Source organism: Diabrotica undecimpunctata, chromosome 10 (genome assembly GCF_040954645.1).
Source record: "Diabrotica undecimpunctata isolate CICGRU chromosome 10, icDiaUnde3, whole genome shotgun sequence".
Lineage (NCBI taxonomy): Eukaryota > Metazoa > Arthropoda > Insecta > Coleoptera > Chrysomelidae > Diabrotica > Diabrotica undecimpunctata.
In genome coordinates, this window is record NC_092812.1 from 48,994,693 (window position 1) to 49,010,859 (window position 16,167).

Here is a 16,167-nt window from a genome sequence, read left to right on the forward strand (position 1 = left end):
GTAGTCACTTTTATACATGTTAAAATATATACAAGATGGTTAATGTATTTTTATTGGTCATACAGTAAAATTAATTAGCAGCGAGTTTTAGAAAAACATAGCTGCTCGTCGGTGATTAAGTTTGCACCTGGAATATAGCACATTTGACAGTTTTCAATAAATTTGTACCAAAATTCTGATGCTAAAACAAACTTATCTGTGATAATTCCCAAGGATCAAGTGCTCTTTAGGTCAAATCGTAGGTACTTCATTATCTCCTTGAACCAAAAGATCAATATCCAAGTGGCTCATATTTTAGGTACCACGAGCATAAAGCAAAGCAATAAATGCTTCTAATTCTAGAACAGAAATGCTCCATGTTTTTTTAGTTGATTGTCGGCGGGCTTCAGCCTGTGTGCAGATCCTTTAGTGACGTAGCATTAAATCGTTGATAATTAATCGCCAAGACGTTAGCACATTATCTTGAATATATTGTTTTGCAAAAGCTGTTGGACCCGGAGATTCTTTTAAGACATTTTGTTAATTACGATGTTTTACTCCACTGGAATCAACACAAGTCCACTCTATTTCTTCACTGGAAATAAGGAGATTTCCGAAAGCAGGAACTGAATTGTATAGAGTAGATCGATGCCCGCTACGTGTAGATCGGCCAACTCTTCTAGACACTCTACCAGATGTGCCGGAACGTCGCTTATTGATTCGAACTATGTTCAGTGGATGATGCATTGTATGTGCTTGGGACAAGTAATTCAAGCAAAGATTTATCTGACTCTGATTCACTAAACGAAGAGCCCAACTGCCCTGGCACAAAATTAGAATCTCTAAGAGAGTCATTATGGAAAACCGTGCCGTTATCATTATTAATCCCGTCACCTGATATATCTTGAAAATTTAATAATTCTTTTAGCATTTCCGCCTTAGTCAAAAATTTACGCGAACTCATATTGAAATACAAAATAAATTCAAACAAAACAAAACTATTTAGATCCGCACAGTCCTGCAAAGTCTGACTCACGCCTATCTAACTCATACAGTGTGAACCACTTCTCTAGCTTTAACTTCCAGCATCTTTTACTCTTACCCTTGTCGTTGGTCCAGCTATCTTTCTTCTTCTTCCTTTTTCTTGATCACTGCACGGATATAGCTGTGTATGTTAGTCCAACCTGATTTATTTTTAATCATTCTCTCAATCATTTCTCTCACTGTAACAAAATTCACACCTGTCTTTCTCTCCATTCTGTTCCTTTCCACTATTCATCTGCTGCAATCTAACATCATATGTGTTACAGTGTCCGAGTATCCACAGTATATGCATTCATCTGTGTCACCCTTTCCGAACCTAGAGAGGTAGGCCCTAAAACATCCGTGTCCTGTGAGCACCTGCATCGGGAAATAATTCAGTTGCCTGTGGCCACAGTCCACCCAATCTCTTATATTCGGGATCAGCATTTTCGTCTACTGAGCCACATCTTCCGTGTTGTTCCATTCTTCTTGCCATATGTCAATTGACCTTTCCCTTTCCTGTCTTCTCTCGGCCACAGTAAGGTTTGGGCCTCTTCTCTCATATAGCTCTTTTTTTTTCACCGCCAAAACATGCAACGGTCGCATCACGCAACACGCAACAGTCCTGTAGGCGCATGCCATTCGCAACAGACTTGTTTTGTCCACTTGTGTCATGAGCCTCCTATAGGCCGTTATCTCTAACGCCTCGCTCCAGATTAGTGCCGCGTAGAGGACGATCGACTGTACAACACCATGTAAGACCCTCCTCCTATCGGATTTGGGTCCCCCAATGTTGCCCATCACCCTCCCCAACGCAGCCGCACTGTTCGCAGGGTCAGCGTATTGAATGCATTCTTAACATCAAACAAGCCCCCCCAAGCAGGGCCGCCCAGCGATGTTCATCCCCTCTGTTACGCAATGCTTCGAGTACAATCATGATTGCATCAATCGTGCTTTTCCCTTTAAAACAAAAAAAAAATTGTATTCGAGATAAACCACCGGACCTCTCAATCATGTCGTCTATGCGTACTCGCAGCATATTTTCATACACCTTACTGATGCATGGAATAAGACAGATGAGGCGATACTTTTCCCTAGCCTTGGGGAGCAGTATTAACCTCGATGTCCTTCAAGGCTCAGGAAAGGTTTGTGCTTCCAGCAGTACATTCATGTGTTCTGAAGCCACGCAGGCTCCGCCTGTCCTAGACCCTTTACCGCCTTAGGTGGTATCTGATCTATTCCGAGGGACAGCGTCTTGAGTGAACCCAATGCCTCGACAAGTTCATCCATGGGAAAGGGAACAGCCCGCTCAGCTCCTTCATCCCTTCATACACCATGCCATCTGCCGTCCGGAAAGAGCTTTAGTGTTACCTTAAGCTTCTTGTCCATAGGCATTTCGTAAGGAGGATACGCATGGAACTTCTTCATGACGATCTAGTATCCCTGACCTTAGATGTCCTCATCCAGCTTTTCACACAGCTATTTTCAGTGCCTTGAACTGAAGACCTGTGACCGTGATCTATTTGAAATCTGTCTTCCCTGTTTGATCTTGCTCTCCGATATCTATGATCAGTAAATGTTTGATTTTCATTAGTTATAGCCTTGATAATTGAAACGAAATATTAATAGGGACGTTTAATTTAGTCGCCGGCTTGAATTTTAGAGACAAGCATATTCTTTGAAAGAAGTCTCTGAAATGATTTTGTTTCGTATACCTATAAATCAAAGCGATTTTATTTTTAGTACAGCCTTTAAAACTAAAAAAACATTTGTACACGGAAAGGAAATAAAAGTTATAAATAAATAGGATATATATAAATTAAAATCATAGATTTATCTCTATTTTGCTTTTATCTCTATTTTATCTGATACCTAATTATTTATGCGCAATGCTCTAATTCTTGGTCTTATTGTATTAAAACATTTGTAAACAGAATTTTTTTTCAACATCTGATAATGTATCCTCCATCTGCTGAATTTTCGCCCTGTTTAATATCAGTATTTTACTACCACTTTTAACGGTACGTTTCACAGTACAAATCTATTCTACGTTTTTATTTTGAGCTTTAAAAATAAACAGGCGATTAGGAGTGCTAAAAGTTTTCCATATGCAGATTGCCATATGTGGAAATTCAGGAAAGCGAATTTTAATGAGCACGATGATGAATCACTCTAAACAGATTGGGCATTTTGGTATTTTATTGACACTAGGGATGCACTTGGCCAACTTTAATTTTATTCGGATTTAAAGTTTTAATTAACAAGTTTTCTGCTATACTGAACTATTTGGCTAAAGAAGGATAAAGTGTACAGGGTGTCTTGTGAAATATCTGGTATCGCATAATCGGTATATATCGGTAAAAATCACATATATAATAAAAATAATTAATTATTAGAGAAATTTCTAATAATTGGAATCTACATTTCATATTTTATCTACTTATCTATAATCCATTATATACTCATATTATACGAATATGACCAATGTAAATATAGGTTTATAGGCTCTAGGACCTTTCCATCTCGAGTCTTGTCATCGGACGCTTTCAGTCTTACAATCAATCAGCTAATTGATTGTATCACCCGACCCGAACTGGATATATTTTAAGCTGCCAGTTTGTAAATACAGCAAACCATCAACAAAACCGTGTCAATAGTTTGTTAATAACAGAACCTGTCTGAAGAAGGTGACATTGTGATTTAAAGTATTAAAACAGGAAAAAACACATTAATTTGCGCTCTCAAAATAGTCCACACGGGATATACATATTTGAACTAAAGGTTTTACATAGGAGTTTATGTTTTTACTGGAATAAGTTCAGGATCTACCTTGTATCAGTTCTGTGAATATTCACGATATATGCTAGTCGTAAACTTTTTTATTTAACAAAATCTGAAAAAATTGAATATTTTTGCTTTTTGCGGCCATATGTTTGCCTATTACTCGAGAGATATTGCTTCTACAAAAAAAATTATAAAAGGCAAAAGTTTTGTTTCTCATTTTTGCACAATACTTATCTTGCTAGAAATTAGAAATTTTAATAAGTTTAAAAAAGTATAAAAGCATGAAAAACTTCACACCTAAGAGAAAGGCGCCAACATAAACAAAAATCAGAGTCGAAGGACAAAATACGGAATCCACGGAATACTTATACAGAAAAAAAATATTAGAGAAAATTGTAATATTCTAATTCCATTCCAAAATAGGGCAAAGCTACCGGACTAGATGAAGTGCTCATCGAATTATGAAAAGTCGTTGATGAAGATGTTATTGATGTAATGGTTGAACTCTGTAATCTAATATATCAGACTGCCACAATCCCCAGACAATGGCTGCAATCGACCTTTGTGGCAATACCCAAAAAGTCAAGTGCAATATTCTGCTCAGATTACAGAACAATACCTTTAATGAGTCACAAACAAAACATTTTTGCAAATAATACACAGTAGAATTGTTAAAACTCTTGAATTGAAGCGGTATTTAAAGAAGCGCCCTTAGATTCAATAGAATATATATCTATCAAAGGAGAAGTTTTAAATAACTTGCGTTTTGCAGACGATACAGTAATTATGATGGATAACAACAATGATTTCCAAAACTTAATGCAACGACTGAATGAATGCTGTTATAAATACGGACTAAGGATGAATTTGAACAAAACTAAATGCGTGATCATGACTAAATCAGCAGATGCAAACATCCAATTGATTTTTGAGGATACTGTAATTGAGAGTGCGGATACCTACAAATACTTGGGAACATGGATAACATCAAATGTAGACCAAACCAAATAAATTAAGACATGTATTGAAATAGCACGTGCATCATTCCTTAAACTTAAAAAGTTTCTTTGTTGTCGAGATATAAGGTTAGGACTATGCCTAAGAATACTTCGGTGTTACGTATTCACTACTCTTCTTTATAGCTTGGATGCATGGACATTAAAACAAGTGCATCTAAATAAGTTGGCCTCATTTAAATTTTGGTGTTACAGAATAATCCTACGAATATCATTAACTAGACGAGGAATATTTAATTGGAAAAATAATCATTTTTGGGATTCTAAAATTCATCATGCTAAGAGAGAAACCCGTTTTCAACACGAGTTTAAGAGTACAATTTGATATGGTGTAATATGACTACTTGATAGGTCATTTTAAACTGCCAATCAATTTAAATGAACCTCTTTGATTAGATTTTTTTACGATAATTTACATGAATTACTAGAGAATATGCCTCTCGCTTTAAGACAAAACAATTGGTTTGTGCACCACGGAGCACCTCTATATTTTTCTTTAGTTAGACGTTAGTCAAAACTTAAATCAACATATGTAGCATCGATGGATTAGTGGTGGAAGTGAGTTTGCTTAGCCACCATGAAGTCCTGATTTCAATCCTATGAATTTTTTAATTTGGTGGCAAATGAAGGCATTAGTGTACAAAAAAGAATTAATTCTCTCTAAGAATTGTGACAGAAAACAGAAGAAGCCGCAAATAAGAATAAAAATAATATATAAGGGTAATTTAATATTCAGAAATATTTGAGAAACCGGATCATAAAGTGTATTGAAGTAAATAGTGAACGAATTACATGAATACAAACAAGAGTAACTTTTTTTTGTAAAACTTACTGATTCTTTATATTTTTCTATTGTTTTACCCATAGTTAACCCGAAAAAAAAATTGATTTGATATACTGAATAAAACCAAGTGTAACTAGCGTCCTCTATTAGCTATGCTAAATTAGAATCTAAATTAGCAATCCTCATGCTAAAAGCCGTAAAATTGTCAACTTTTAACTAGAAATTCGCACTCAAACTAGAACGCAAAACCCATTTGCACAAACCTAGAAGTTATCGCCGTTAATATTTGGTGTCCAAATAAAATTTCAGTTTGTAGTATTTGTATTCCTTCAAATTAGAGTTTATCCGAAGCCGAATTAGTGCACCTTGTATACCAACTTCCTTTACCTTTCCTGTTTGTTGGAAATTTTATTTTGAGGAAGGGTCGGTATTGAGTCCTACACTCTTTATACTTGTTTTAAAAATTATATGTAAAAAAAATTGAGATTCCAGTCAAGTTTTCACTCTACGCAGATGATTGTATAATTTTTTTCCCCAAAACAAAGACACTGTTGCCACTTGCAAATTGCTTTAGAATGCTATTGACCGATTGCTTGAATATACTTCAATAAGTGGATTTACCTTTTCTGTTAAAAATACAAAAATCATTAAGTTTTCTCGCTAGACAGCCAGTACTATAAATCCTAAAATTAACATAAATGGTACTTGCCTACCTACAGTAAAGAGTATACGAATTTTAGGACTCACATTTGACTTACACTTACATGGAAATGCCATTTAAAAGGTCTCAAAACTAAGTGCATGACAAATCATAACATATTAAAAACTCTGTCTAATCATTACTGGGATGCAGACGAAGACTCCTTGCTTCAGATTTATAGATGTCTTATTCGTTCTACAATAGACTACTGCAGTTTCATTTATACGTCAGCTAACTCATCAGATTTAAAATTTCATAATTCTGTACACAACACTGCACTGCGAATCTGCCTTGGAGCCTTCAGGTCGAGCCCCGCAGAGAGTTTATACAGAGAAACTAATGAACTTCCCCTCTGGCTACGTCGCCGGCAACTCCTTTTAAAATATTCGTCTCGAATCTCAGCTAATACCGAAAACCATGCTTATACATTATTAAGTAATGACCTTTTAAACTCTCCTTTTCCTACTAAACTTCAGTCTATGCCACAGTATCTCTCACCACATCTGTATAATATCGATCTTTCTGCCACAACTCCAATATTAATATCACCTAAACCTCCCTGAAATAAATTGATAGCTAATTTTAATCTCTCGTTAACTAATTATGATAAGCATCAGACAAATCCGCAATTTCTAAGACAAACCTTTAAAGAATTAATTACTAACAACAGATGTAACTTCACACACATAATAAATCATATCTTGTAATCTTCCACTCTTATGCTGCATACATACTACTGAATTATTCTCTATTCTCCAAGCTACAATCATTACAAGAATATAAAAAAGTATCAATATGGACAGACTCTTTAGCGTCTATCTATTCTCTCAAAATTATGTACACGGTACATCCTTTAGTTCAAGCTATTCAAAACACTTTCAATAGGTTAATCTCAATAGGAGTTTCCATAATCATGATCTGGATTCCGTCTCATGTAGGAATCCCTGGTAACGAACTTCATACAGATTTACAGTCGTATTTTAGAAATATTATCCAAATATATTGGCAAGATCACTGGAATAAAATCCCTTCCAAGCTTTGTGATATCCATCCCAGCGTTAAAAAAGCTTGAGTTTCCTTCCATGATAGGAAAAAACAAAATCTTAATTCGAAGACTTTGAATCGGCCATACAAGACTAACTCATAAACAAAATTTAATGACTTCCCAAGATCCACCTGCATATACACACTGTACTAATATTCTATATGTTAAACATATTCTCGTAAACTGTCCCCACTTCAACAACAAAAGAAAAAAGAATCTTTTGTGTCGAAACCTACAAAACATTCTCACCTACAAATTTAGAAGAAGAAACGTAGTTTAGAATTTGATAATTAATAATTGTACCAATTTTAAATGTATTTAATGTATATCTTTATCGATTGTAAAATTACTGTATATTCTTGTAATGTAATGTAAGAAAATTGTACCTGTTTCAGTGACCTACGCTGTCGAGACACGTAAAGCTAAATAAAAAAAACTAGAAATTGTAAAAATATATCAAATTATTGCGAAAATGAAAATCCATATAAAACTTTAACCACCTGGTATCTCGGAAACTAGCAAAATGTGTATAAGCCATATTGGGCAGAATCATAATATTTTGAGGTATAGAATCTACAAATCAGAGATTGAATATTCTTACTGAATCACCCTATAAGTATACCTGTTTTTTGTAAAAATCTTTTAGTTTTGATTATACAGATGGATATACCTACCTATTTGTATTAAGGTGTGTAATATGAAGTCTTAATAAAATAAAACAATGTGAATAAACGATTTGAAAACACATTTTATTTTGTGCTAATTGGTCAACAGCGGTAGTCTGAAATTGCGCCAGAATCTTCCCGGAATACGCCAATAAAACCCTCTGTAGTTATTTGTTTTTATTTCTCAAGATTCAAAAAGCGGGAGAGAATTTACTGCACAATAAACACAATTAGATAATACTTATATTTGAATAAGTCAACTACAGTAATCCTTATTCAAACTAATTGTTTCATTTCATTTAAAAAGGAAAAATGCTGTCTAATTACCGTCCTTGTAGACTGTGATGCATTTGTAATGTTTTTATTCACAAAGCTGTCCTTTCATTAGTCACTTATTTTAAGTCACTTACTCTTTTTACAAAAAAAAAAGAAAAGAAAAACAACACACTCTTCAAAAACAAACTTTAAACTAGCAAGCGATACAATGAAATAAGTTTTTTTGGATAGGAATTTTTTTTTATATAGAAATTACAGCCGCATCCACCATAATGGTTATTAGCGGCGGCTACAGAATTACAAAATTAGAGTTTATAAAATATTTCTAGGGATTTTAAGAAATTTACAATATTATTAGCTGAAAAATTAGTGCTAAATAAATTACTTATACTGTTAGGTATGTTAAATGTAACACAAAAATATAGGTGGATATAGGTTTCACATATAGGTGGATCACTTTTGGACAATAAATACGAATGAGTAAGTCTTGTGTGTCCAATTCGTAATCTCGTTATCAGAAATTGTTCTCTTCTGTTCCTGGTTGAGGGTTTCCGAGCTGTAACCTCATTTTTAATTTGCTTCAGTGATGTTTGAGAAGACTCGATTCTTTATAAGAGTTTTTATATCACTCGCGGTATTTCGATACTCGGCTTTTTCTATATCGGCACATTTAGCAATTTCACTCGCGCACTGGTCCGCACTTTCGTTGCCTGCAATGACAATGTGGGATGGAATCCATACAAATCTGATACTTCTAGAATTTTCTTGAGCCTGCATGAGTTCTAGTTTTATCGGTTTCTCAAGGGGACTTTTAGGATAGATCTGTTTAAAGGTTTGAAGAGTGCTTAGTGAGTCACTTAAGATAACAGAGTTAGGAATGTTATTAGAATTTATATGCATAATAGCTTTAAGTACTGCATAGAGCTTAGCGGAGAAAATCGAAAAGAAGGTTGGAAGACGAAATTGATATGTATCGCTTGGGGTAACGAATGCAGCACCTACTCCTTTATCAGACTTGGATGTATCTGTAAAGATTTTATAATATTGTTCGTAATGCTGTCGGAGAATTAGGTCTAGATTATTTCTTATTTTTGTATGACTATTAATATATTTGTCAAATTGGGTTAGACCAGTATTTATATTTGGAGTATTAATTATCCAAGGTGAGAGGCTTTTAATATTGACTGGAAAAGTATTTGGGAATTCGATATTAAGACATCTCAGGTAACACCGTACTCGCTCAGAGTATGGCTTATGTTTGGTACTATTGGTAAAGAGATTTATATATTTATTAGTGAACGTATTATTAAATAGAGGTTTGTGTACATTTGAAGATATTGACGTTACGTGTGATAGTGTTAAGGAAATTCGGCGGTGATATAATGAAGGCTCCTCACTTTCACAATATAAACTTTCCATCGGTGACGGTCGAAATGCGCCAAGAGAGAGTCTACATGCTGTGTTGTGGATAGAGTCTAGCTTTTTTAACAATATGGGAGAAGCAGAGGCATAAGCGATTGACCTATAATCAATTTTTGATCTAATTAGAGTTCTGTAGATTGTAAGGTAGAGAGATCAGAGCCCCAATATCTATTTGCTATTTATCTATCTATCTATATCTATCTATATACTTCTTTCCAAGTAAGTTGATTATCAAACCGCATACCTAAGAACTTTACATATGATTTGAAAGATAACGATGTAGGTATTGAAAAACTTGCGATTGGGATTATTTAAGAAGTTCTTTTTTGACAATAACATAGGTACCTATGGTTTTTGTAACCGTGAATTGAAAACCAGTATCGCGAGACTACTTTTCGAGTTTTTGTAAGAATCTTTGCAAAATTGTTGAAGTTAAATTAATATCTTTGCCTTTTGCATAAACCACCAAGTCATCGGCATATAAACGTGCTTTTAAAGGTTTTTTGAGGTTTTTAATTATGTCATTAATAGCAATTAAGAAAAGCTTCTAATTTTCGAAATAGTAGTTGTTAACTCTTACACGAAAAGATCTGTTTTCTAGAAAGTTCTTGTTTCTTTTAGATCGTTCAGTGAGCTGTTTAGTTCTTGTAACGTAAGAGGTGCGTTTAATGGAATTTTGTAGTTTTCTAAAGAGAGGTTAGATCTTTGAGCCTCTAGTTTATTTTCCAGAAATACAGGATCAAAATTTTCATTGGAAGACATTTCTCTGTAGTTTTTAGCTATTGTGTTAACAATCTCAAGTGGAGAAGTGACAATTTGATTACCTATCTTGAGACTAGATATTGGGAATGACTCCTTTATACCAGAAATTTTACGTATTTTCTTCCATGCTTCTCTTACAAACGTGGAGCTCTTAATGCTAGAGATATATTAGGCCCAACTAGATTTTTTTGTTTGATTTATTGAACGTTGAGCTCTAGCCTTCATTTTTTTGTAGTTTAATTTTATTTTAGAGTGTTTTATGTTTCTTAAATGTATTAAAAGCTTGTCGGCTGTCACGTACTGCTTTATTACACTCCGAATTCAACCAAGGCATAGGAACATGATTTTTAATGAGTTTTGTTTTGCCGATGAAGAGCTCTGCACTCTGCAAGATGACACTATTAAAATTACCTAAAAAACCGTGCCTTATCGTGCCTTATAAAAGTGCCTTATCTATATAATTTTCAAAATCGATCCATATTTATTTATATTCGATGGTAATAGGGTGATGGTCGCTACCATAAGTATACTCAAGAATAGTCCAAGAGAGACGTGGAACTAGACCTGGATCAAATAAGCTTAAATTTATCACCGAGGATCATTCAGTGCAGATGTTAAATCTTGTAGGTGACCCATCATTTAGAAAATTTAATTGAAGATCCTGCAATATCTTTTCTAGAAGTTTTCCTGTGTGATCAGTACGCTTAGAACCCCAAATAAAGTTATGATCGTTAAAGTTACCTAAGATGATTCGAGGAGGCTCGATAAGGCTTTTTAAATCTTCATATGTAGCTGAAGAACTAGATGGAAGGTAAATGTTACAAATAAAAATTTGAACGGGAGCGGTGATCTCTATAACTATAGCTTTAACAGGAAAAACATTTGCAAACAAAGATTTTTTGAAGTGTCATAACTCCACCTGGAGAGAAAATATTGTCATGTACTTCAGCTTTTCTAAAAATGTTCAAATATTTGGAAATATAGTTTTTTTGAGGGTTTAAATTTGTTTCTTGGAAACATATTATTTCGGTAGAGAATTTAGAAATAAGTTTTTGTAAGGTTGAAAGTCGATGGAAAAATCCATCTATATTCCATGGCAGTAGTTTAGCGAATTATGTTAAATACGAAAATATAAATTTACGGGTTAACCTGAGATGACTCGACCTCGGATTCAGAGATGTCGTTACCCAAGTGTCGGAGGATATTCTTTCTTAAGAAGGTTATATAACGTTTGGTTGATCTATCTTTTACTTGCGGATGAACTTTAGTTAGCATATGAACTATGGCTATACTGAACTATATGCAGATGAACTATATATGAACTGGCTTTTAACCTTCTTGACTCTAGGTTTGTATGTAGGTACAGCAAATGATTTTTCTTTATGACTTGATTCTGGAGACTTAAGAACATCATTGCTACTTCGTTTCGGCTGAAGATCGATAATAATTACTTTGCAGTTTTCCATTGTGTTAACTTCTCCTTGATCATTAGCAATGTTAGGATTGCTCAGATTATTTGCTAATTTTTCTTTGATATGGATGTTGCTGCAGGTTGAGGCATGATATCAAGAGAGAAAGGAGTAGTAGGTTGACTGTCATTAGAATAAATTAAATTTGTTGTTAATTCCAGTTTATCGGAAGAGTTGGTTGCGATATGTCCAGACTTTTTGCAGTTATAGCAGGCCATAGTTTCTTGAGATAAGAATATTCGATATGTTGTATTATGAAAGTCTAAGGAGAATGAGTCGGGTAAGGAGATATTATGGGGACGTATCATTGTTTTCTGAAACTCAAAAATATGATTATATTCGTGAAGAGTGGAGCTGATTTTTAGAAAAGGGACAGGAGAGACCATATTTAGTCCAATACTTTGTAGATAATAAAGACACACGTTCGAAAAAACAATACGTTCCGCTGGTGAAATTAGTCCTTCTAGCTTGTACAATATTGTTCTGGATTTCTATTTGTCCATGATTTTGCATGAATTCGTCCACGATTTGTTTGTTTGCAAGGTACATGCACATACGATTATTGGATAGTCGGGAGGAAAATATAATATTTTTGTGATGAATTAGGTTACCCAAAGGAATTAAGTTATCTTGCAGTCGCGTATTTTCTAAAGCGCTGAAGACAATTGCTTGATGTTTTAAGGGAAATTGTGTAGAAGCTGCTGATAAATAGGTTTTATTAGTATTTGTCTGTAATTGCGATACATTTGGTGTGTTAGAGAGACTTTGAATATTAGGTTCCACTTTTGATTTTAATACGGGACGTCCTTAAAAATAATACTGACCTGACTAGTAATCAAACACGTAATAAAACTACAATAATGTTTTTTGAGCCGTATCTTATTGATAATTGTTAAATTACAAATCAACCAAAAACTGGTTGATCACGTTATATTAATGAATGTGTTTACTTACTGGTGTTTCCTGTAATTGTCACTATTTATAAATAAACTGTTTTAATTACTGCATAAAATTTGCAAATTTGTTGAGACCAAAATAAACACGGCTTTCGGTGGCTCATTCAGGGTCGAACTCTCCGCATCTTGTTTAGGGAAAACGAAGCTTTTCTTGTGTGTTCAATGTGCCCGAAGTTTCTAGAATACATTTATTATTGTGTAACGGTATAAACGGTACATGTTTGTTATTTTTTTTAAATAATTATTTTGTTCTAATTTTTGTTGATTTTATTTATTTGTTACTGTTTTCATTTTAAATCCATTAAAACGCAAGATGTAACAATTATAATGAAAGACTTTAACACAAAGGTTGGGAGAGAAAAAGTAGAAGAATGTACAGGAGGATATGATCTGGGCAACAGAAATGAAAGGGGTGACAGGCTTATCGAATTTTGCCAAAAGAATAATTTTGTTATAGCTAATACATTATTCAAAATGCCAAAGAGAAGACTATATACCTGAAAGTCACCAGAAGATCAAGAAGAGAGAATTGTAAGAAACCAAATAGACTATGTATTAGTTAGACAAAGATACAGTAACGCAATTATATCCGCAAAGACCTATCCAAGTGCCGACATAGGATCAGATCACAATCCAGTAGTGACTAAAATTAGGCTAAAAATTAAAATAATAAAACGAAGAACAACAAATGCAAAAATCGATACAAGTCAATTAAGGAACCCACACATAAGGCAACGTCTAGCAGATGAAATTAACAACGGATTAATGAATGTTAAAGAACAAATTCTACAAAATACTGAGACGGATAAAAAATGGATATGAATAAAGACATAAATAGATAAAAGTCAAAAAGAAATTATCATACCAAGCAGATATACAAAGAAGCAATGGATGACGAAAGAAATTTTAGATTTAATGGAAGAAAGACGTCAATAATAAACCAAGATAATCAGATGTATAAAAGAGTGGATAAACAAATAAAATACAGAATTAAGAAAGCAAAAGAACGTTGATTAAAAGAACAATGCGCAGAAATAGAAATATGCCAGAAAAGACATGATAATTTTAACACACATAAAAAAATTAAAGAATTAACTCACAACAATAGAACAAAAAAACCGGGAATACTGAAAGATGCAAATGGGAAACTTGTGATAAATACTAACTACAAATTAAAGAGATGGACAGAATACATCAATGAACTGTTCAAAGACAATAGAACAGAACAGATGGAGATAGAAGTAGAAGAGGATTATGGTTTTAATGATATTAAAAGAGGAAATTAAAAAGCATTAAAAAACAGCAAAAATGGTAAATCAATAGGTCCAGACCAAATACCTATAGAAACCTTAAAATGCATAAATGATGAAACCATAGACATTATAGTACCTAGACTTATTTAACTCAGTATACAAAACAGGACACATACCGAAACAATGGTTACTCTCCACCTTTTGTGCTATCCCTAAAAATACAAACGCTAAATATTGCAGTGAATACAGAACAATATCACTAATAAGTCACATTCTCAAACTATTCCTAAAAATAATACATGGTCGTATAAATAAAAAAAATGGAAGAAGGAATAGATAATAGTCAGTTTGGGCTCAGAAACGGACTAGGAACCAGAGAAGCGTTATTTGCTTTTAATGTGTTAGCTCAAAGATGCATGAATATGAATGTTTGTTACGTTGATTTTGAAAAAGCATTTGACAAAGTAAGACATGAAAAATTAGTCTAAATTCTAAAGACAAAAAACATAGACCATAGGGACTTACGAATAATAACAAACTTCTACTGGAATCAAAGAGCACAAATCGTAATAGATAACGAACCCAGTCCAGAAATTGAAATCAGGAGAGGAGTTAGGCAGGGCTGTATTGTGTCCCCATTACTATTTAATATATATATATATATATATATATATATATATATATATATATATATATATATATATATATATCTATATATATAGTGAAGCCATTTTTGGAGAGTCATTACTATCTCAAAGTGAAGGAATAATAATTAACGGAAGATCTATTAACAACATAAGATATGCAGATGACACAGTGATTATGGCATACTTTACTGAACAACTCGAATTATTGCTAAACAAAACAAACAGTTTTTGTGAAAAATATGGACGAAAAATGAATATAAAAAAGACCAAATACATGATAATAACAAAGAAAACAAATATACCAACAAACATACATTTGGAAAATAAACCGATAGAAAGGGTTGATAAATACAAATACTTCTCATTTATCAGATCATCATTGTCTGAAATCCAGGTTCCTAGGAACCTGCATTTCAGACATTAGAAATTGCTGAGCAAAAAACATTGAATTAAGCTCCCTCTGCACTGAAAATGCATATCTCCCTAAAAATATGTAATGTCTTCCATTCCATTTAAAATTGTAAGGTTACCATTAACCCTTCTATATGGTAAAAATATCACTGAGAGTTTACTTTTTAAAAAAAAATCGTCCTGCCTTTCCGATTTTTTATATTATTTGCGGGAATGAATATATTAGCGGTAGAAAGTGTTACTTTCATAACATTAAATAGTTGACCACCTTTGCCAAACAATAATTCTGGAGAATTAGTTAATATGACAAAGGCCAAATCCGTTTCTATACAATTTAGCAGCGTGTCTATTATTAGCAGGAATTATGGGAGCTTAGACAAGTTGGAAGTTCATTGAAATCTTGCCAACTTTATAATAAATATAACTTTATATATATATATATATATATATATATATATATATATATATATATATATATATTAGGTCGTCATCATATGGGAAATACTTTTATTATTAATTTTACGAAAAAAAGTTATGCTTTATAAAAAGTTGTGAATGGTCTAAAAACATGCACAACTAAACAAAAAAAAATTGAGACAAATTTGTAAATATTTCTTTTTCAATTAGAAGGATGTAACTACATATTAAAACATAGTTTTTAATTCCAAGCAACTTTTCATAATAACCATTTTCGATATTGTAAAATATAAAGGTACTTTACTCTTTAGCGAAAGATATATTTTTTAACACACGTCGTATAAGATTGATAAAATTTTATATCTGATAATTGTATCTGAAGTTTTAATCCTATTAACAAGAAAATGTGTATTGCATCCATGGGTGAGATACTCTAACTGGAAACCTAATTTAAAGGAAGAAGAAGGCAACCTGGAAGAAGAAAGAAATGAATTAAGCATAACAGATGAGAGGGAAAAGAAACCACTAACGATTCTTGAAGTTAAAGAGGCAGTTCAA

General features: G+C 33.2%; 1 protein-coding gene across 1 annotated transcript in view; it reads right to left on the reverse strand.

Annotated features, from left to right (window-relative positions):
- DIP-delta (Dpr-interacting protein delta) overlaps positions 1 to 16,167 on the reverse strand; it is a 687,368-nt gene that overhangs the window by 358,804 nt on the left and 312,397 nt on the right. The window lies entirely within an intron of this gene.